Source organism: Meles meles, chromosome 19, assembly GCF_922984935.1.
Source record: "Meles meles chromosome 19, mMelMel3.1 paternal haplotype, whole genome shotgun sequence".
Classification (NCBI taxonomy): Eukaryota; Metazoa; Chordata; class Mammalia; order Carnivora; family Mustelidae; genus Meles; species Meles meles.
In genome coordinates this window covers 46,794,002-46,816,922 of record NC_060084.1, presented here as the reverse complement: position 1 = coordinate 46,816,922, position 22,921 = coordinate 46,794,002, and the positions used below count along the sequence as shown (strand labels likewise).

General features: G+C 42.0%; 1 pseudogene; it reads left to right on the top strand.

Moving 5' to 3' along the window:
• The first annotated feature begins 16,290 nt into the window (after positions 1 to 16,290).
• On the top strand, positions 16,291 to 16,613 carry LOC123931217 (annotated as a pseudogene).
• Positions 16,614 to 22,921: the final 6,308 nt, after the last annotated feature.

Below are 22,921 nucleotides of genomic sequence, written 5' to 3'. Positions count from 1 at the left end.
GACAGGCCCTGAAAAGAAAACATAAGAGCTGAAACTCGCTGGCCATCGGAGGGGCTCCCTCCCAGCTAGCCAGGGCTCAAGAACCACTTCTCTGACTTGGCTTTTGAGGAACTTGACTTCTCGCTTCCTGATGTCTTAGGCATTTAATCAGGGCTTCCAAATAAGCCACCTGTGGAACAGAGAGGGGCTACTGCCTAAATTGGCAGAGGGTGAAGGGTTGGATTAGTGCCAGGGAGACCCAGATGTGGGCTTCGGAGGAGGCGGTATGAAGCTGGCTCTGCTGCCTGGTGTTGTGCACCTCGGCCGTCTGCCTGGCCCTGGGAATGGCTTGGTCAGCAATGGGTGGTTCTGGTACGCCTGCCCCACTCAAGGTGCCAGCCGGGCTTAGTGGCCACAGGGCTTTGGAGTCCCTTCATGGCTCTGCCACTTTTTAGTTGGGTGGCCTTGGCCTTTTATTCATGTTCCCTGACCCTCAGTTTTTTCATTTGTGAGAAAATTGTGAGGATCAAATGAAATAACATACATGAAGCCCCAGAACAGCAACTCACATACTGTAGGTGCTCAGTACCTGCTCTCAGTCATGGGTGGGTGCAGCTGGGGTGGGGGGAATATGAAAGACGATTATTTGCCTTTTAAAAAAAATTATTTATTTATGTGTCAGAGAGAGAGAGAGAGAGGGCACAAGCAGGGGGAGTGGCAGGCAGAGGGAGAAGCTGGCTCCCCGCTCCCAGATTCTTTGCCTTTAAAGAGGTTACAGTTTGGGCGGGGTTAGAGGTAATGAGACAGGTAAACATAAAAATCACAACCTCATAGGAATAGCATATAATGTAACACAGGGCCCCAAGTATAACACACATTAGAGCTTTTGGAGTTCAGATATAGGAGAGCTGCCCTGTGGACTAGGCTGCTCAGAGAACACTTCGTGAACAAGTGAACTGTGCAAATGTGCAGAGGTTAAGAGGACAGCAAAGGGGAATTACAGGAAAATATCCGAGAGATCAAGCAGCATAAATTCATGGGAAGGAGAGGAAATCAGTTGAATACCCCTAAAGGATAGAACCATCCTTGACAAAGTTCAGACAAAGGCAGATATTCTAGACAGGAGTTTTTTGTGTGCTTATTTTTTTAAGATTTTTTATTTATTTGAGAGAGAACGAAAGAGCACTCGAGCGAGGGCGGGGAGGGGCAGCGGTATAGAAGCAGACTCTGTGCTGAGCACAGAGCCCAGTGTAGGGCTTGATCGCACCATCCTGAGATCGCACCATCCGTGACCTGAGCTGAAACCAAGAGTCGGACATGCAACCAACTGAGCCACCAAGTGCCCCCCACAGACAAGTTTTTAAAAAAAGAGAAAGGTGAGTTTCAGGCAGAATTTCAGGAGAAATTCCAGGGTCTCAAAATTAAAGTAATTGGTTGGTAGGGCAAAGGAGGTGGCCTCAGTAAGCACAGGCCAGGCCAAAGTTCAAGAAAGTTAAAGTTAGAAGGCAGAAAGAGAAGGAAGTCTTCCCCATCCCGCACCTCACCCCCCAATCTGGACCTGCCAGTTTACACACAGCGCCACCAAGTTTTCCTGAAAGGGAATGAAAACTAAGTCAGTCCAAATCCTTGGCGAGCCAGTTAGGGGCCTGAGGAACTAGATCTGTTGTCCAAGGAAGTTCAGACCTCAGCATGTGGTATCCAGTGAGAATTCCTGGTTAGGCTCTGGCTATCCTTGCTGAAAGTGTCTGTCTTTGAAAAAAATTTTTTTGGTATTTTTTCTTTTCTTATTCCTGTTGTTTGTTCCTATTGAAAAAATTAGTCTTGGCTGAACTAAGTAGAAAAGGTTTGTTCTTACCTAGCCAGTATAACTAACGTGGTTGTAAGAACAGCTCTGGAAAACAATGCGGTGGTGCCCTTGCCTTCCCGTTGCCCTTTTGATAACTTTAATAGCATGATTGCATTGCCATTATGCTCTATTCTTTATCTGAGTATATATTTAACTTCCGCCCCTCCTCTGAAGGCAACTTAATGTTAGAAGCTGTATCTATGTCTGACTTTAAAGTACCTGCCAAAAAACTACTGACAGGGGGGCCTGGGTGGCTCAGTTGGTTAAGTGTCTGCCTTTGGCTCAGGTCATGATCCCAGGGTCCTGGGATTGAACCCCATGTCGAGCCCCACGTTGGGCTCCCTGCTCAGTGGAGAGTCTGCTTCTCCTTTTCTCTCTCCCTCTACCCCTGCTCGTGCTTGCTTGCACTCTCTTTCAAATAAATAAATATAATCTTTGAAATAAAAAGAAGAAACTACTGACATAGGTACCCAATAAATATTTATTAAATTGGAGGCTTTTCTGTATGCCTCACAGATTCCAGTAAGTGCTTCATATTTTTCATTCATTCACTCATTCATTCAATCTCTTAATAAGTGTGTAGTCTCCTGAATGCCTACGAGATACTAAGCATTATTATTATTTTTTTAAGATTTTATTTATTTGACAGACAGAGATCACAAGCAGGCAGAGAGAGAGGAGAAAGCAGGCATCCTGCGGAGCAGAGAGCCCGATGTGGGGCTCGATCCCAGGACCCTGGGATCATGACCTGAGCTGAAGGCAGAGGCTTTAACCCACTGAGCCACCCAGGTGCCCCGATACTAAGCATTATATTAGGGATATAATGGGAATAAAAACGAAGGGTTTTAGTGGTTCTTAAGGAGCTTATGGTCTTGTACGTGAGTCAGATAAATAGGCATTTACAGAGCAGAATGGTAAGAGTGACTGAGGGACAGATAGGCTATTATGGGAACACAGAGGAGGGTCTCATAATTCATCTGAGATGAAAGTGGAGGTGTTGAGACTGGTCAGACAAGGCTTTTTTCCCCCCTTTTTCTTTTTTCAAGAGCAAAATTCTAAAGGAAAAATAAAAATTGAGGTACGAGCCTTCCAGTCAGAAGGAATAGCATGTGCAAAGTCAGTGGTGTGAGGGGTCCTATATTCAAGGAACTGTAAGCAGTTGCATATGTTGTAACAGGGGGGTGCAGAGGGACGGTGGTTAGAAATAAACAGGGAACATTAGGAAGAGCTGACATGCTGGATAAAGAAGTTTGGATTTTATCCTCAGGGTGATGGACAGCTACACCTAGATTTTAGGTGGAGCATTGACATGATCAGATTGGTGTTTGGAGATCACTTTTACTGTCAAAGAGGAAAACAGATGGAATCTATGTGTTGGAGGAAGATGAGCTACAATGAGGGCAGTCCAGGAAGGGAAGCCCAGGAACAGGATAGGTGAGGTAGGTGATTCCTCTTCCTGCTTCTCTAGGATGCTCCTTTCCATCCTGAGGGACCAGGTCTCTAGTTCCTGCCGTAGCACCCGGTAAACAGGAGGCAATTTGGAAATGCTTCTTAAATATCTCACTCTTCTTTGTACCACCCGAGCCCCACTCAGTGGCTGACGCTTAGAGGCTTTCAGTGGGCATTGGTTGGCTCCAGCATGACTTGTGCTAGCAGCTACTGGGCACTGATTTGAAGGTAGGGCAGGTACCCTTTCTCCTGTGGTCACAAAGTAGGTGAAATCGTTTTCCAGGTTAGGATTGACCTCGAAGATCTCTCTTGCATGGCCTTTCTCAAGACATTCTCCATCTCGTAATGAATCTTTGTTCCAAAGTGAACAGTGTGTTCCTTTAGGGCAGGAAATGTATTTTTATTCATTTTTATATTCCCAGGACTTACCACAGTGCATTATACACAGTGGGTGATAGTAGATATTTGTTTCATGAGTCTGAAATTCCTTGTTTTGGACTTGAAATGTGTTTTATGAAATATGTTGTAAATGTTGATTAGGTGCTGATTCCTCCAAAAGCCTTTTACTTATTTATTGATTTTGCCTTTTTTATCATATTTTGATGTGCATATACTTAAATATATGTATTTGTGTAAGAATCATTAAGGACTGGAAGCAACAAGACGGAACTCAAAGAGACTCCCCTTGCATGTGGGTTATATGACAGACTATACCAGGTCATTGACAAGAACTGCAGTATACAGAATAATAAGGCCAGTCCCCTCTTGTGCCACCAAAGAGCAGCACACAGTGTAAATATGAAACACAGGAGCATAATAATTGTTGCAAGCAGTCTTGTTGTTTCAGACGTTTTCTTCAGTTGCTTCATGGGTCCCACTGAAAAGCACATCCTGGCTAATGCAGCAGTATTTCCAAGGGTATAAAATGCTACAAAAAGCTTTATGATACCAGGAGGCCACAGCAATCCAGTTTCAAGGATAAAGAAGAAAGTGCCGCACACGAAGCATATGAAAAACCACTCAATCTGGTGTTGACTCTAAGGGATGAGGCATCCAGGACCTGTGAGTTCTGTCGTGCTGGCTTGGCCCCTCAAAAGTCTTTTAAACCTGTAGCCTAATGGTAAACTAGACATATCGAGGACTGGAGGAAAGGAACTAGGAGATGGGTGAAGTTAGCAGGATAGGAAGTAAGTTATTTCTCAGAAATACTTAAAAGCTGAATTGAAACAATTCAGAACAGTCCTAGGCCAAAAGTTGTTAAGTTCTTAGAAAGTCCTATTGGGGAGATTGGGAAACTCTGGGTTCCCCTTACCACTTACCATTCTACAGATTGCTTTTGTTTCTCCTCATATACTTTAATCTTTTAAAGATTTTATTTATTTATTTGAGAGAGAGAGAGCGTGTTTGTACGAGAGGGCACAAACTGGGGAGAGGGAGAAGCAGACTCCCTGCTTGGCCTAATATGTGACCCTATTCCAGGACCGCAGGATCATGACCTGAGCCAAAGGCAGATGCTTAACCAACTGAGCCACCCAGGCTTCCCTCTCCTCCTGTATTTTAAGCTACAGTTAAACTAGATGACTCAGCATGTTTTCCTGATTGTCTTTCCGTTTCTTTTTTTTTTTATTAAAGATTTTTTTTTCTTTTTTTCTTTTTTTTGACACACAGAGAAATCACAAGTAGGCAGAAAGGCAGGCAGAGAGAGAGGAGGAAGCAAGCTCCCTGCTGAGCAGAGAGCCCGATGCGGGACTCGATCCTAGAACTCTGAGATCATGACCTGAGCCGAAGGCAGAGGCTTAACCCACTGAGCCACCCAGGAGCCCCTGTCTTCCCGTTTCTTTTCTTCATTAGGAATGCCCTGCTCCTTTATGCCATTATCATTATTCTTTATTTCCCTCCTGAAATGCTAGACTCTTTCCCTGAAACCCTATGGAAGAAATAGTCTCTCCCTTCCCCGAACATTGCAGCTTTTAGACCCCCTCATGGACTTAATGCTATTACTAGAATTATATATGGATACAATTATTATTCCTATTCCCACTAGAAGCAAGGGATCTAATTTAGCTATGTGTATTTCATAGCACAGGTCCTTGTAAATGTTGAGTGAACCAAATGTTGACAAAACTATATTACTGGCTTAGTGTGATGGTTAATTTTACTTGTCAACTTGACTGGGCCACAGGGTGCCCAGATATTTGGTCAAACATTATTCTGGGTGTTTTTGTATGAGATTAACATTTACACTGGTGGACTGAGTAAAGCAAATTGCCCTCCCTAATGTGGGTAGACTCATCCAATCAGCTGATGGCTTGAATAGAACAAGAAGGTTGACCCTCCTCTGAGTAAGGAAGAATTCCTCCTGGCTGTCTAGGACATCAGCTTATTTCTGCCTTCAGACCTGAACTGAAACATTGGCTCTTCCTGGGTCTGGAGCCTACTGGCCTTTGGACTGGAACTACACCATTGGCTCCCCTGGTCTCTAGCTTGCTGACGTATCCTGCAGATCGTGGGATTGTCAGCCTCTTTGGTCAAGTGAGCCAATTCCTTATAAATCTCTTTCTTTGTATCTACATGTCTGTCTGTCTAATCTCTGTATCTAGATCTATATCCATCCTATTGGTCCTGCTTTTCTGGAGAACTCTGACTAATATACTTAGGTCCTAGATTTTATTTTATTTATTTTTAAGGATTTTATTTATGTATTTGAGAGATAGAGAGCACAGAAGGAGAGTGAGAGGGAGAACTCTCTGCTGAGAGGGAGACTCCCTGATGAGCAGCAGAGAGCCCAATGTGGGGCTTGATCCCAAGACACCGAGATCATGACCCGAGCCAAAGGCAGATACCCAACCGACTGAGCCACCCAGGCACCCCTAGATCCTGGATTATAGAAATATTCTGGAGAAAGGAAAAGAGTTTGATCTACCTTTCCTGGAATTGGATTAACATGAGGCCACTTTTTATTTATTTAATTTTTTAATAAACATATAATGTATTATTAGCCCCAGGGGTACAGGTCTGTGAATCACCAGGTTTACACACTTCATGGCACTCACCATAGCACATACCCTCCCCAATATCCATACCCCACCACCCTCTCCCTACCCCCCTCCCCCCGGCCACCCTCAGTTTGTTTTGTGAGATTAAGAGTCTCTTATGGTTTGTCTCCCTCCCGATCCCACATTGTTTCATTTATTCTTTTCCTACCCCCCAAACCCCACACGTTGCATCTCCACTTCCTCATATCAGGGAGATCATATGATAGTTGTCTTTCTCCGATTGACTTATTTCACTAAGCATAATACCCTCTAGTTCCATCCACGCCGTCGCAAATGGCAAGATTTCATTTCTTTTGATGGCTGCATAGTATTCCATTGTATATATATACCACATCTTCTTTATCCATTCATCTGTTGATGGACATTTAGGTTCTTTCCATAGTTTGGCTATTGTGGACATTGCTGCTATAAACATTTGGGTTCATGTGCCCCTTCGGATCACTATGTTTGTATCTTTAGGGTACATACCCAGTAGTGCAATTGCCGGGTCGTAGGGTAGCTCTATTTTCAACTTTTTGAGGAACCTCCATGCTGTTTTCCAGAGTGGTTGCACCAGCTTGCATTCCCACCAACAGTGTAGGAGGGTTCCCCTTTCTATGTATCCTCTCAGCATCTGTCATTTCCTGACTTGTTAAGTTTAGCCATTCTGACTGGTGTGAGGTGGTATCTCATTGTGGTTTTGATTTATACTTTCCGGATGCTGAGTGATGCTGAGTGATGTGGAACATTTATTCATGTGTCTGTTGGCCATCTGGATGTCTTCTTTGCAGAAATGTCTGTTCATGTCCTCTGCCCATTTCTTGATTGGATTATTTGTTCTTTGGGTGTTGAGTTTGCTAAGCTCTTTATAGATTTTGGATACTAGCCCTTTATCTGATATGTCGTTTGCAAATATCTTCTCCCATTCTGTCAGTTGTCTTTTGGTTTTGTTAACTGTTTCATTTGCTGTGCAAAAGCGTTTGATCTTGATGAAGTCCCAATAGTTCATTTTTGCCCTTGCTTCCCTTGCCTTTGGCGATGTTCCTAGGAAGAAGTTGCTGTGGCTGAGGTCAAAGAGGTTGCTGCCTGTGTTCTCCTCAAGGATTTTGATGGATTCCTTTCTCAAGTTGAGGTCCTTCATCCATTTTTTAAAAAAGATTTTATTTATTTATTTGACAGAGAGAGATCACAAGTAGGCAGAGAGGCAGGCAGAGAGAGGGAGAGAAGCAGGCTCTCTGCTGAGCAGACAGCCCGATGCAGGGTTTGATCCCAGGACCCTGAGATCATGACCTGAGCTGAAGGCAGAGGCTTAACCCACTGAGCCACTCAGGTGACCCTCTTCATCCATTTTGAGTCTATTTTCGTGTGTAATGTAAGGAAATGGTCCAGTTTCATTTTTCTGCACGTGGCTGTCCAATTTTCCCAACACCATTTGTTGAAGAGGCTGTCTTTTTTCCATTGGACATTCTTTCCTGCTTTGTCAAAGATTAGTTGACCATAGAGTTGAGGGTCTATTTCTGGGCTCTCTATTCTGTTCCATTGATCTATGTGTCTGTTTTTGTGCCAGTATCATACTGTCTTGATGATGACAGCTTTGTAATAGAGCTTGAAGTCTGGAATTGTGATGCCACCAACTTTGGCTTTCTTTTTCAATATTCCTTTGGCTATTCGAGGTCTTTTCTGGTTCCATATAAATTTTAGGATTATTTATTCCATTTCTTTGAAAAAAATGGATGGGATTTTGATAGAGATTGCATTGAATGTGTAGATTGCTTTAGGTAGCATAGACATTTTCACAATATTTATTCTTCCAATCCACGAGCATGGAACATTTTTCCATTTCTTTGTGTCTTCCTCAATTTCTTTCATGAGTACTTTATAGTTTTCTGAGTATAGATTCTTTGCCTCTTTGGTTAGGTTTATTCCCAGGTATCTTATGGTTTTGGGTGCAATTGTAAATGGGATTGACTCCTTAATTTCTCTTTCTTCTGTCTTGTTGTTGGTATAAAGAAATGCAACTGATTTCTGTGCATTGATTTTATTTATATCCTGACACTTTATTGAATTCCTGGTTCTAGCAGATTTGGAGTGGAGTCTTTTGGGTTTTCCACATATAGTATCATATCATTTGCAAAGAGTGATAGTTTGACTTCTTCTTTGCGGATTTGGTTGTCTTTAATTTCTTTTTGTTGTCTGATTGCTGAGGCTAGGACTTCTAGTACTATGTTGAATAGCAGTGGTTATAATGGATATCCCTGCCGTGTTCCTGACCTAAGTGGAAAAGCTCTCAGTTTTTCTCCATTGAGAATGATATTTGCTGTGGGTTTTTCATAGATGGCTTTGATGATATTGAGGTATGTGAGGCCACTTTTTAAATGATACTTACCTTTAGTATCTTTTCATTTCCCAAACACTTCTTATATGAACTCTTCTCCCTTTTCCAAGATTTCAGTCACATGAGATTTGTACACTTCCATCAGCACTCCATTATAGTACTGACAGAGGCCCACCCTGCTTCTCATGTAAGGCCCAAATTTTCCTACCTTTTGAGTCCTCTTCCTAACTGTACCTCATCAGAACCCCAACTCAATATAGTAGGTCCAAGGAAGGTGGTGGGGGAAAGCAGCCTGACCATTCAAGTGATTCATGTTTAGGTGAGAGCTCTCTAGCCTCAGAATCATTTTCTAAATGAAGTGGGTGAAATATCAAATAATTTAATAAATGTTATTAAATTATATAATTTATTTTATAAATTATAAATATATAATTGATATAATTTTATATAAATTTGTTAAATTTATGTAAATTTAATAAAGTGAAATTTTTAGGCAGGGTAGAAATGATATCTTTGAGTAACTTCCCGCTGGGCAGGCAGGACAGCCTTCTGAAGGTCAGCCCCAGGGTGAGGACCTCCTATGCACTTGCTGCTTTGGCAGATTCTTCCCTTTTCCATTTCTGAAACCACAGCTTCTCTAAGAACAATAGCAAGTAAGCATTCCCACAGAAACAGAGGTGGAGACTCTGCTGCCCACACAAGGAGGGAGGGAGAGGAAAGGGAAACCATTTGCATGTCCCCACTAGATCTTTATAAGTTAGAAAAAACTTAGTGTTTTGAAATGCTCATTTTAGAAAAATATAGACTTTATTTATTTATTTATTTTTAAATATTTATTTACTTGACAAAGAGAGATCACAAGTAGGCAGAGCAGCAGGCGGGGCGGGGGAAGCAGTCTCCCTGCTGAGCTGAGAGCCTGATGCGGGGCCCTGAGATCATGACCTGAGCCAAATGCAGAGGCTTAACCCACTGACAGACACCCCGATATAGACTACTTTAAAGATGATGAGAAAATCAGTAGTTTTATATTACATGAGGCCATAAATAAAGACCTGGCAGGAGAGCAGATGTCAGTGGAGGCATGAGAGGCACCATATTGGCAAACATGTTGGTTAGTCACATCAGCATTGAAGCTGCTTAAAATACTTATATATACTTAAAATACTTATATAGGTATACTTATATAATATGTGTATATATATAATATGTGTATATATTATATAAGTATACCTATATAAGTATATATTTATATATATAAATATACTTAAAATGCTATACTTAAAATACTTAAATAAAATACTTAAAATACTTAGTGCCTCACCTATTATAAGACAGATCTTCTCTCCAGGTTTCCTGTAAGAAGGAAGAGGGGAATTTAGGGGAAAGATCACGATCATAATATAAAACTACAAACTCCTTGCATCTGTTTCCATATTTAAATATATTTATGTCTTCCTCATATTAAAAAAAAAAATCTCAGGGGCGCCTGGGTGGCTCAGTGGGTTAAAGCCTCTGCCTTCGGCTCAGGTCATGATCCAGGGTCCTGGGATCGAGCCCTGCATCGGGCCCTCTGCCCCGCAGGGAGCCTGCTTCCTCCTCTCTTTCTGCCTGCCTCTCTGCCTAGTTGTGATTTCTCTCTGTCAAATAAATAAAATATTAAAAAAAAATCTCTTGGGGTGCCTGGGTTGTAGTCAGTTGGGCATTTGACTCTTGGTTTTGGCTCAGGTCATGATCTTGGGGTCATGGGATTGAACTCTGCATCAGGCTCCATGCTCAGCATGGAGTTTGCTTGAGATTCTCTCTCCCTCTCTCTCTGTCCCTCCCTGTCACTCTCTCTCAAATAAATCTTTTTTTTTAAGATTTTATTTATTTATTTGACAGACAGAAATCACAAGTAGGCAGAGAAGCAGGCAGAGAGAGAGAGAGAGGGAGGAGGAAGCAGGTTCTCCGCTGAGCAGAGAGCCCAACGTGGGGCTCGATCCCAGAACCCTGATCATGACCTGAGCCAAAAGCAGAGGCTTAACCTACTGAGCCACCCAGGTGCCCCTAGACGAACTTCTTTTTTTTTTTTTTAAACCTTTTTTTTTTAAAGATTTTATTTATTTATTTGACAGATTACAAGTAGTCAGAGAGGCAGGCAGGGAGAGAGGAAGAAGTAGGCACCCCGCAGAGCAGAGAGCCCGATGCGGGGCTTGATCCCAGGACCCTGAGACCATGACCTGAGCCGAAGGCAGAGACTTTAATGCACTGAGCCACCCAGGTGCCACCCAGGTGCCCCCCTAGATGAACTTCTTAAAAGTGTTTTTTTTTTAATCAATATCTCCATTTGCTTATCTCCCATCCTCTCCTCAGCATTATAGAGTTGATTTTCTTCCCATATTGTGCAACAGAAACTGCTCTAACCAAGGTCTCCAATGGTGAAGTTATCCCCAAATAGCATAAACCCTTCTCACCTTTGTTTTACGTGATGTCACAGGGCCCTTGCCCCTGTTGGCCACTGCTTCACTCAGACTACTGCCATGGCCACCACTCTGGTGGCTCCCCATCTATCTGGCCAATCCTTTCAGTTCTCTTTGCTGCCTTCTCTGATCTGTCCATCCCCTAAATGCCATTGGTCTCTAGAGTCTGTCTTGTCCTGTGCCCTCCTCTCTTCCTATATGTACTCACCAGGCCCTCTGTGACTTCAGTCATAATCCATTTCTCTTGAGTCATGTATTTCTTGGGTGTCTGCTTTTGAATATGCAGCATGTCCCAAACTGTCTTACCTCAAAACCTGGTTCTTTAAAAAATAATAACAGTTATCATTATAATAATATATATAATATATATCATTATAATAATAATGATATAATACATAATATATAATATAATATAACATAACATTACATAATAATATATACCCTAACCCACAGTGATCTGCCAGAAAACCGCCACCACCCTGCCCCTTCCCTTTGTCATTCCCCCATCTGCTCAGTCATCAGTTTTGACAGTGCCATCTCCTACATATCTCTAACCTGTTCCCTCGTTTCCAACCTAACTCACACTACTAACTTGGGCCCCCATCATCTCCTCTGGACCCCTGCAACAACTTCTCTCTGACTCCCTTCCTTGCCTCCATGTAATTAATTCTAGGTCCCCTCCAGTGCAGCTGGAGTGGCCCTATCAAACAAGTGTCTGATCACATCCTTATCTGTTATTAAAGTCCTCCAGTCCTTCTCTGTTGCCCTCAGGCTGCACTTTGACCTTTTCAGCATGGCTTCCAAGTTTTTTGTCCTGTTACAAATTTAAAAGGCCTCAGTTTTCTTCAGCTTCCTCTGTCCCAGTCCTGGCCCCGACCCCAGTTCTTGCACATTATGTTCCAGCCACACCAAACTTCTTTAATTCCTGATAGTCCCTGCTTTCTATGAGACTGGGCCTTTGTGCTTATTCTGTCTATCTAGAATACTCCTGTTACGTCTGTTTATTTTTCTATCAGTTCAAGTTATCTTTTGGTTTGTACCTTACTTCTGTGATCTACTACACTAACACACCAACCCTGGATCATGCTTCTGACATCCCCAGCACTTACCCCTTTTGTAGCACTTACTTTGCTCTCTTGAGACCATCTGATGAATGTACTGTCAGTATCTTGTAGGCAGGGACAATGTATTAAATTCCTGAGGCCTAGAAAAGTACCTTTCATATAATAGATGTTCAAAAAATACTTGTAGTATCAATGAATGATTTCCATAGTTACTTAGGTTGCCTTTCTTCTTAAGTCAGTTGAACAAGTGATATAATGGTGGTAGGGAGAGAGCACAAAAGAGGTCCAAAGCCTTGATATCAGTTTTTGTTGTTTTGTTTTAATTAAAGCAAAGGTTTAGGGATGACTGGGGGGCTCAGTTGGTTAAGCGTCTGCCTTCGACTCAGGTCGTGATCCCTGGATCCTGGGATCAAGTCCCACATGGGGTTCCCTGCTCAGTGGGGAGCCTGCTTTTCCCTCTGGCTGCTCTCTCTCTCTCTGACAAATAAAATCTTTAAAAAAATGCAAAAGTTCATATTTTTACAGTGTTACAGGCTGGCTATGGGTCTTTTTTTTTTTTTTTAAGATTTTACTTATCTACTTGACACAGAGAGAGAGATCACAAGTAGGCAGAGAGGCAGGCAGAGAGAGAAGGGGGGAAGCAGGGTCCCCACTGAGCAGAGGCTGATGCAGGGCTCGATTCCAGAACCCCGGGATCATGACCCGAGCCGAAAGCAGAGGCTTAACCCACTGAACCACCCAGGTGCTCCTGGCTATGGGTCTTAATGGGCTGATGGGAATAGTACAGCTGAACCCTACACTCCAGCGGGCTGACACCATCCTCTTCCACACCTGTAGACTTCTTTTTAAGTAACAGCTTGATATAGAATTCATATACCATACAATTCATCCACTTAAAGTGTATAATTCAGTAGTTTTTAACAAGTTCACAGAATGGCACAACAACCATCACCTCAATTTTAGAACATTTTCATCACACCAACAAGAAACCCCATACCCATTAGCAGTCACTCCTCATCCCTATCTCCTCTCTCCATCCCCTGGAAGCCACTGATCTTTTTGTCTCTATGAATTTGCCTATTCAGGATACTTCATATAAATAAAATCATACTATATATATAATGTATTTGTGACTTGCTTCTTTCACTTAGCATGATTTTTTTTAAAGATTTTATTTACTTATTTGATAGATAGAGATCACAAGTAGGCAGAGAGAGAGGGGGAAGCAGGCTCCCCGCCGAGCAGAGAGCCCGATGCAGGGCTCCATCGCAGGACCCTGGGATCATGACCTGAGCTGAAGGGAGGCTTTAACCCACTGAGCCACCCAGGCACCACTTAGCATGATGTTTTTGAGATTCATCCATGTTGTATCAAGTATCAGTATTTTATTTTTATTTCTTTTTATTGCCGAATGATATTCCACTACACACCCCATTTTGTATATCTGTCCATCAGTTGATGGATATTTGGGTTGTTTGTGCTTTTAGGCTAGCACAAATAATGCTGCTTATGAACATTCGTGTACAAGCTCTTGTGTTGTGTTGACATAGTTTTTTATTTCTCTTAGGTTTTATCTGGGAGTGGAATTGCCAGGTCATATGGAGGACTTCAGATTTTTTTTTTTAAGTAGGCTCCACGCCCATTTTGGAGCTTTGATTCATGACTTAGAGATCAGGAGTCCGACGGTCTACTGATTGGACCAGCCAATTGGCCCAGGACTTAAGATTCTAAAGAACAGAGGTTGTAGTGGCACCTGGGTGGCTTAGTCGGTTGGGCACCTAGCTTTTGGTTTTGGCTCAGGACATGGTCTTGGGGTCCTGCAGTCCTGGGATTCTGGGGTTGAGCCCTGCATTGGCTTCTTCCTCAGAGTGGAGTCTCTTAGAGGATTCTCTTTCCCTCTGCCCTTCGCTTCCCACCCTCATGCCACCCACCCCTGCTGCTTGCGCACATGCCCTCTCCTCTCTCTCTCTTAAATAAATCTTTAAATAAAAAAAAAAAAAACAGAGGTGCTTGGGTGGCTCAGTGGGTTAAAGCCTCTGCCTTCAGCTCAGGTCATGATCCCAGGGTCCTGTGATAGATTGAGGTGGCGAGCTCTCTGCTCAGCAGGGAGCCTGCTTCTTCTTCTCTCTCTGCCTGCCTCTCTGCCTACTTGTGATCTCTGTCTGTCAAATAAATAAAATCTTTTTAAAAAAATAAAAATAAAAAACAGAGGTTGCTTTACAGAATAAGCTCACAAACACATGAAGCACTAATAACTCTTGCTCTTTAATTTATTGATTTACTGGCAGGCAAGTTTTATAACTGACTCTGAAGAATTGACATTAATTAAATTTCTCTATGTAATGTAAAATAACCAATGAATGTGCAAAGTCCTATTCTCCTTTGCAGGAGAATAAAGCCTTTCTTGGGTTTAAGTGGAAGTGGAAGAAGTTAGTGTTTTGTTCTGCCCCTTTCCACTCCCATTCCCCCGTACCCCTGGACCATACAGGGCTTCCTGATGGAGTCACACAGGAAGCTTCAACTGGGGAAGCTGGCCTAGTGACTGATTTTAGCCATAATTAAACCATTGCTCCGCTCTGTATTACAGTAGGAATGTATTGTTCCTTTTGTATTATACCTCTCTTTGTCTCTTTTTTCTTCAACATCTCTGCGGCCATATACACTCCTGTCTTCCCTTCTCTTTCCTTTCTCCTCAGCCTCCTGGTAGTAACAAATTTTCCTTGGTCCTATTTAAGTTAAGACAATAAAGTTATGAGACTCAATGTGAGTTTTAGGATTCCTTTTAAAAAAAAATTTATTTATTTATTTGACAGAGAGCACAACATGGGGAGCAGCAGAGGGAGAGGAAGAAGCAGGCTTCCCTCTGAGCAGGGAGACCCATGCGGGGCTTGATCTCAGGACCCTGGAATCATGACTTGAACTGAAGGCAGAGGCTTACTCCACTGAACCACCCAGGCACCTCTAGGGTTCCTTTTACAAGTATTTCATATCCAAATAAATACAGGCACCTTAAAAGTAGTTGTCCTGGAAAAAAAAAAAAAAGTATAGTTTTTCTGGGTGGCTATATATTTATTCCAGGAGTTTAGTTGTTACTCAAAACATTTTGGCATTTTGTGTAGTTTCTCTCAAAACCAGTCTGAACCCTATAAGAAGATGAGTTTCACTTCCTTAATAATCACATCTAGTATTGTAGGGGGCCTCCCACTTTGCTTGTATTTATTTGTCTTCCTATTCCCAGTTCCGCTTTTCCTTTCTAGCTCTAGTCCCCAGACAGGAGGAGTTCTGGGTTCATTTGGGGCAAGCGTTGACATAGAGAGGCAGTGAAGGGAGACTGGCATGCTTCACAAGACTTTGACCTTTAAACAAACCATGCTTAAGCAGCTCTTTTTAAAATAAAAAAAAAAGGATTTATTTATTTATTTTAGAGAGAGGGCAAGGGGAGGGGCAGAGGGAGAAGGAGAGAGAGAATCTCAAGCAGGCAGGAATTCTGGCAGGAATTGAGGGTGTAATCCATCGGGGAATTAAAGGGGGTAGGCAAAGGCTTTTGGTGGTCCCTTCCCTAGTACCTGAAAGAGTTGCTTGATTAGTAGCTATTACAGACATGGCCTTAGGGTAGGTTCTGGGAATATAGAGATAAATAAGATATAGTCCCTACTTTATAAGTGTATATTCTAACAAAAAGAAGATAAATAACAAGTACAAATTATGAGATTTGAGGGAAGCCCGAATAGCTCAGCTGTTTCAGCGTCTGCTTTCAGCTCAGGTCCTGACTCCAGGCTCCTTGCTCAGTGGAGGGTCTGCTTGTCCCTCTCCCTCTGTGCCCCTCGACCTCCGCTTGTGCTCACACACTCTCTCTCTCAAATAAATAGATAAAATCTTTACATTGACATACAATATTATATTTGTTTCGGGTGTACAACGTAGTGATTTGACAATTACATACATTATGAAATGTGAGTTGTCATCTGTCACCATACAAAGTTACTACACTATTATCGACTGTGTTCCCTTTTTCATCCCTATGACTTTATTTTATAATTTGAAGTTTGTACTTAGTTTTTTGTTTGTTTGTTTTAAGAGGGAGCATGCCCTTTCTTTCTGTTCTGATAGTGCTCTCACAAACATGGTAAATGTTCCTAAATCTGGTGGGCTTTCTGCCAAGAAGTGTGGCAAGCACCTACACCATAAAGTAACACAGTACAAGAAAGACAAAGATTCTCTTTATGACCAGGGAAAGCAGCGTTAATGACAGGAAGCAGAGTGGCTATGGTGAGCAAACTAAGCTAATTTTTTTGGAAAAAGGCTAAAACTACAAAGATGATTGTGCTGAGGTTTGAATGTGTTGAGCCCAATTGCAGATCTAAGAGAATGCTGGCTATTAAGAGATGCAAGAGTTTTTAACTGGGAGGAGATAAGAAGAGAAAGGGCCAAGTGATCTATTTCTAGGTTTCGTATTTTGTTGTATTATGAAGACAATAAAATCTTGAGGTTATGTTAAAAAAAAGAAAGTGTGTGCACGTGGGGGGAGGTGGGGTGGGGAAGTGGGAGTGGGGAAGGGGCAGAGGGAGAAACATCTTTTTTTTTTTTTTAAGATTTTATTTATTTATTTGACACAGAGAGAGAGAGAGACAGTGAGAGAGGGAACACAAGCAGGGGGAGTGGGAGAGGGAGAAGCAGAATTCCTGCTGAGCAGGGAGCCTGATGCAGGGCTCCATCCCAGGACCCTGAGATCATGACCTGAGCTGATGGCAAGACGCTTAATGACTGAGCCACTCAGGCTCCCCTGAAAAACAATCTTAAGCAGGCTTTATGATCAGTGTGGAGCCTGATGCTGGCTGATCAGGACTGGGAGATCATGACAGAGAGATTGTGACCTTAACTGAAACCAGGAGTCGACTGCTTAACCAATTGAGCCACCCAGGCCTCCAAGGAAATCGAGGAAGTCTGTACTTCTTAATCTCTTTCGCCTTTTTTACCCATCCCCCCTGCGCACCCCTCTCCTCTGGCAACCACCAGTTTGTCCTCTGTATTTATAAATCTATTTGTTTCGTTTATTTAGATCCTGCATATAAATGAAATCATGTCGTATTTGTGTTTTTCTGTCTGACTTATTTCATTTAGCGTAATATCCTCTAAGTCCATCTATGCTGGCAAGATTACATTCTTCTTTATGGCTGAGTAATATCCTATTACATGTATATATATATACATCATATTTTTGTTATCCATTCAGTTATTAGTGGACACTTGGATTGCTTCTGTATCATGTCTATTATAAATAATGCTGCAAATAAACATAGGAATGCATGTATCTTTTTGAATTAGTGTTTTTTCTCAGGTAAATACCTAAAAGTAGAATTGCTGGGTCATATGGTATTTCTGTTTTTTTTTTTTTTTTTAAGATTTTATTTATTTATTTGACAGAGAGAGACACAGTGATAGAGGGAACAGAAGCAGGGGGAATGGGAGAGGGAGAAGCAGACTCCCACTGAGCAGAGAGCCAAATGCAGGACTCCATCCCAGGACCCTGGGATCATGACCCTGGGATCATGATCTGACCGAAGGCAGACACTTAATGACTGAGCCACCCAGGCGGCCCGGTATTTCTGTTTTTAATTTTTTGAGCAACCTCCATACTATTTTCCATCGTGACTGCTCCAGTTTACATTCCCACCAACAGCTCACAAGGGCTCACTTTTTCCCACTTCCTTTTCCACTTGTTATTTCTTGTCTTTTTGATACTAGCCTTTCTGACTGGTATGAGGTGATTGATATCTCATTGTGGTTTTGATTTGCATTTTTCTGATGGTTAGTGATGCTGAGCATCTTTTCCTGTGACTGTTGGCCATCTGTATGTTGTCTTTGGAAAATGCCTATTCAGGTCCTCTGCACATTTTTTTATCAAAGTTTATTTTTTATTTTCTTTTATTAAGTAAACTCTATACCCAACATAGCCTTGAGCTCATGACCCTGAGATCAATAGTCACATGCTCCACTGATTGAGCCAGCCAGGTGCCCCTCCTCTGCCCGTTTTTTAATTGGGTTATTATTATTAATTTTTTTTGGTGTTGAGTTGTATGAGTTCTTTATATTAATTTTGAATATTACCCTCTTATCAGATATAGCATTTGCAAATATCTTCTCCCGTTCAGTATGTTGCTTTTTCATTTTGTTTATGGTTTCCTTTGCTGTGCAAAAAGTTTGATGTAGGGGCACCTGGGTGGCTCAGTGGGTTAAGCTGCTGCCTTCAGCTCAGGTCATGGTCTCAGGGTCCTGGGATCGAGTCCCGCATCGGGCTCTCTCCTCGGCGGGGAGCCTGCTTCCCTCTCTTTCTCTCTCTGCGCCTGCCTCTCTGCCTACTTGTGATCTCTCTCTGTCAAATAAATAAAATCTAAAAAAAAAAAAAAAAAAAAGTTTGATGAGCCACCTGGGTGGCTCAGTGGGTTAAAGCCTCTGCTTTCGACTCAGGTCAAGATCCCAAGGTCCTGGGATGGAGCCCTGCATCCGGCTCTCTGCTTAGCGGGAAGCCTGCTTCCTCCTCTCTCTCTCTGTCTGCCTCTCTGCCTACTTGTGATCTCTGTCAAATAAATAAATGAAATCTTAAAAAAAAAAAGTTTGATATAGTCCCAATAGTTTATTTTTGCTTTGTTTCCCCGTGCCTCAGGAGACAGATCCAGAAGAATATTGCTGAGGGTAATATGCAACAGATTATTATGTTTTCTTTTAGGGGTTTTATGGCTTCACGTCTTAAATTTAGGTTCTTAATCCATTTTGAGTTTATTTTTGTGTATGGTTTAAGAAAGTGGTCCAGTTTCATTCTTTTGCATGTAGCTGTCCAGTTTCCCAGAACCATATTGAAAAGACAGACTGTCTTTTCCCCATTGCATACTTTTGCCTCCTTTGCATGTGATTGACCATACAAGCTTGGGTTCATTTCTGGGTTCTCCATTATGTCCCATTGAGCTATGTGTCTGTTTTTGTGCATGTACCATATTGTTTTGATTATTGTAGCTTTGTAGTATTGTTAGAAATCTGGGATTGTGATACTTCTACCTTTGTTCTTTTTCAAGATTGTTTTGGCCATGTGGGGTATTTTGTGGTTTCATACACATTTTAGGATTACTTATTCTAATTCTGTGAAAATACTGTTAGTATTTTGGTGGGGACTGCATTGACTCTGTAGATTGCTTTGTGTATTGTGGGCATTTTAACAATATTAATTCTTCCACTTTATGAGCATGGCATATTTTTCCGTCTATTCCATTTATCTTCAGTTTCTTCCATCAATGTGTACAGTTTTCAGAGTACAGGTCTTTTACCTCCTCGGTTAAATTTATTCCTAGGTATTTTATTCCTTTTGATGTGATTGTAAATGGGATCACTTTCCTAATTTCTCTTTCTGGTATACGTCATTATTATTCTACAGAAATGCAACAGATTTCTGTATATTAATTCTGTATCCTGCAGTGTATAGTTTGCCCACTGTCTTCTAAGCATTTTACGTGTGTATTAACTCATTTTTTTTACATGTGTGTTAACTCATTGACTTCTGACAATAGCCCTGTAAAGTATGTATTGTTATAATCCCTGTTTATAGGTAAAGAATCTGAGGCACAGAGACATTATAAGTAGCTCGCCTGAAGTCTCCGACTCTGTCTTTAGGAGCAGAACCTTCAGTGCAGGTAGTCAGGCTCCAGAAGGTGTGCTCCTAGATAACCTGTGTATGCGTGAACTCTGCTGCTTCCCATCTGCGTTGCCTTTGTACAACTGGTTTGCCCTTTGGCCTGTGGGTTTTTTTTTCTAATTTAGTAATTTAGTATACATGCTGCCAAAGCGAGCACTGTAGGTTTTTTTTTTTTTTCTTAAAGACTCTGGTCAAGGGGAGGACGCTCCTTTAACATCTTCTCGGACTTTTTTGCCTATCCCGGGGGCAGTCACTGCCCTTGGAGCTTGACTGCATTTGGTCAAATTTTATTAAGCTACACAGTAGTGTATTTGTTGGAATGTGTGATTCTTTATAAGCTTCTGGAGAGCAGGGACTTCTTTTTTTTTTCTGGAAAATTTCAAACAGTTGCAAAAGTAAAGCTGTAATAAATGAATCTATATGTACTCATCATGCAGCTTTGGCAATTATTTTGTGGCCGGTATCATTTCATATCCTCCTCTCCTCAAATCTGGATTATTTTGAAGTGAACTTCAGACATCAGATAATTTCATTAAGATTCCAGTTGTATTACTAAAATATAAGGTATCTTTACAAAAACATAACCACAATACCATTATTGCACTAAAAATTAATACTTCCTTAATGTTATAAAATATTCACTGTTCTAATTTCTGCAATTATCTCATAATCCCCTCCCTTCCCCTCTCTTTCCTTCCAGCTTTTTTTTTTTATTTCTTCTTTGCCTACCCCCCTTTTACTTAAAAAAAAAAAGGCAGAGTTATTTGAATAAAAATCCAAGTGAAGTCTTTATTTTTAATCTTCATGCTTCATGTTTTCATCAGCACCTGGCTTTAGTGCTTGACATACAGAAATCCTCAGTAAATGTTTAGTAAATGAATGATTCATCAGAGATCTATAAAATGTGCTAGTTGAATGAGTGTTGCCTTACTGTCATATTTGGTTGGTTTCTTGGCCTGGCATTTGGTTGTGGTACTTGAGTTAACAATTAACTTAGATGCTGGCTACTATCAGCCATTTCTAAAGGTTTGAGGACAGTGAATGTGTCTGTGACTCAGGCATTTGCATGCTAGAAGGAAATGGGCCAGGTTTTCATGTCCTTGTTTTTTGTCTCTAGTCTCTATTTCACTTTGAGTTTGGACTGACCATGTTTGGCTTGTTTGCTATTTCTTCAAAATAGGGAAGACCCTGAAGGAGCTCTTTGAGAGCATGAACAGAGCTCAGATTGCTGTGGTAGATTTTGTACCTGATGAATTGAATTGGTTCCTCCTTTACTTACTTTATTTTTAAGAATTGGGATAAAATTGAAATACATTGAAATACATACATATCTGGGGCACCAGGGTGGTTCATTCGGTTAAGCGTCTGCTACCTTCTGCTCAGGTCACCATCCTGGGTTCTGGGATCAAACCCTAAGTTGGACTTCCTGCTCAGCAGGGAGTCTGCTTCTTCCTCTGCCACTTTCCACCCCCGCCCCCCCTCGTGTTTGAGTTCTCTCTCAAATAGATAAAATAAATCTTTTAAAAAAGAAAGAAATTCATACAGATCTTAAGTGTACCATTTGATTTTTGGTAAATGTATACATCCATGTACTCACCACCTGAACTGAGATGTCAAACGTGACCCAGAAAGTTCCCTTGTGCACCTTTGCACAAGGGTTCCTAGCCTTTCTCATTTCTATGTCTTTCATGGGGTCCAAAACCTACACCTGTAGTACAATAGGTGCTCAATAAGCATTTTGTGAACTCTTGAGTTGGTCATCAGTAAAAGATGGCAGTCACAGGTAGGTTGTATTCTGAGTCTCAGAGTCCCTGTCCTCCCTCGGGTCGGAGTTGTGATGACCAGTGGGGGTAACTCCTCTGTGAGATAACAGAACCTTGCCCTGTTTGGTATTTGTTTTTAGGCATATCACTGGGAATAAGAATTATATGTGTATATGGGGTAGAGGAGCAGGGTCAGGTAAGGAGACAGATATAATTACAATGGGGGCATTACACTAGAGTTGTGGTAAAGAAAGTAAGAAATATTAGTAAAGAGGAAGAAATTTGAGCTTACCCGATAGCCCAGTGTAGGCCACTACAGACCCTTGAGCACGAGAATGAACCAGTCTTTAGGAAGGTGGTGAGGCAAGAGTGAGCAAGAAAGATTTTAATAGAGAGACCAGAGACAAGGAGTCAGGCTGTACTTCCAGCAGAGTTGTTGAGGGCCTGGGTTGTATAGGGTCACGGGAATCGACAGAACAGTGTACTGAAATGTATTAAAGAACCATCAGGCTTTGTGATGTATCAAATATGGGAAACCAAAGAGCAACACAGGAAATAGTGGTGGTGTGGAAAGATGTGGAAAGAGAGGAGTGAGTCCCTGGGTGGGGCTATAGGGGTAGGGATGGGGGAGTGCAACTTAAATGAGGAGGAATTTCAGATGGTGTTTGGGTGTAAGTATCAGTAGTTCTGGGGAGTCGTAGGGGCTGGAGATACAGATGCAGGAGCCACCTGCAGAGAGGTCATCGAAGCTGTGGAAGAGGGTGGTGGTGGAAGTATTCAGTCCGGGTCTCACTACTAAATCTGGCGTGGGGTGTGACACAAAGGTCAGGGGGCGGAAGGAGGAGATTGTCCAAGAAGGAAAAGTTGTCCATGGTCTTAGACATTGGAAAAGCGAACAATGTGAGGATGATGAAAATACCTTTGAATTGGGCTAAGGACAGATACTGACTTTCTGCTGCATCTAGCGGTCTCGGGGTGGAGGCACCCTGCACAGGGGACAGGAGAAAGCAGGTGACAAGGACAGGGGATGCAGCACACGTGCTTTCACAGCTTGGAAGTGAAGGAGATGAGAGAACAGGCTAATACTTAGTGGGATTAATAAATGAAGGTTATTCCGGGTAGAATACCCTAGAGAGGGGTCTGTGTGACTGGACCTGTGGAGACTCCGAGCCCGAGCTGTACTGCTGTGTCTCATTCACCAGGGCCACCTGTGTAGGAAGTGTTGCTTGTCCCTAATAATGAGGCCCAGAGATCTTTTACTCCTGAAATCATCTCTCTCAGAAGAAAATAGGCAATTTCTCCCAAGC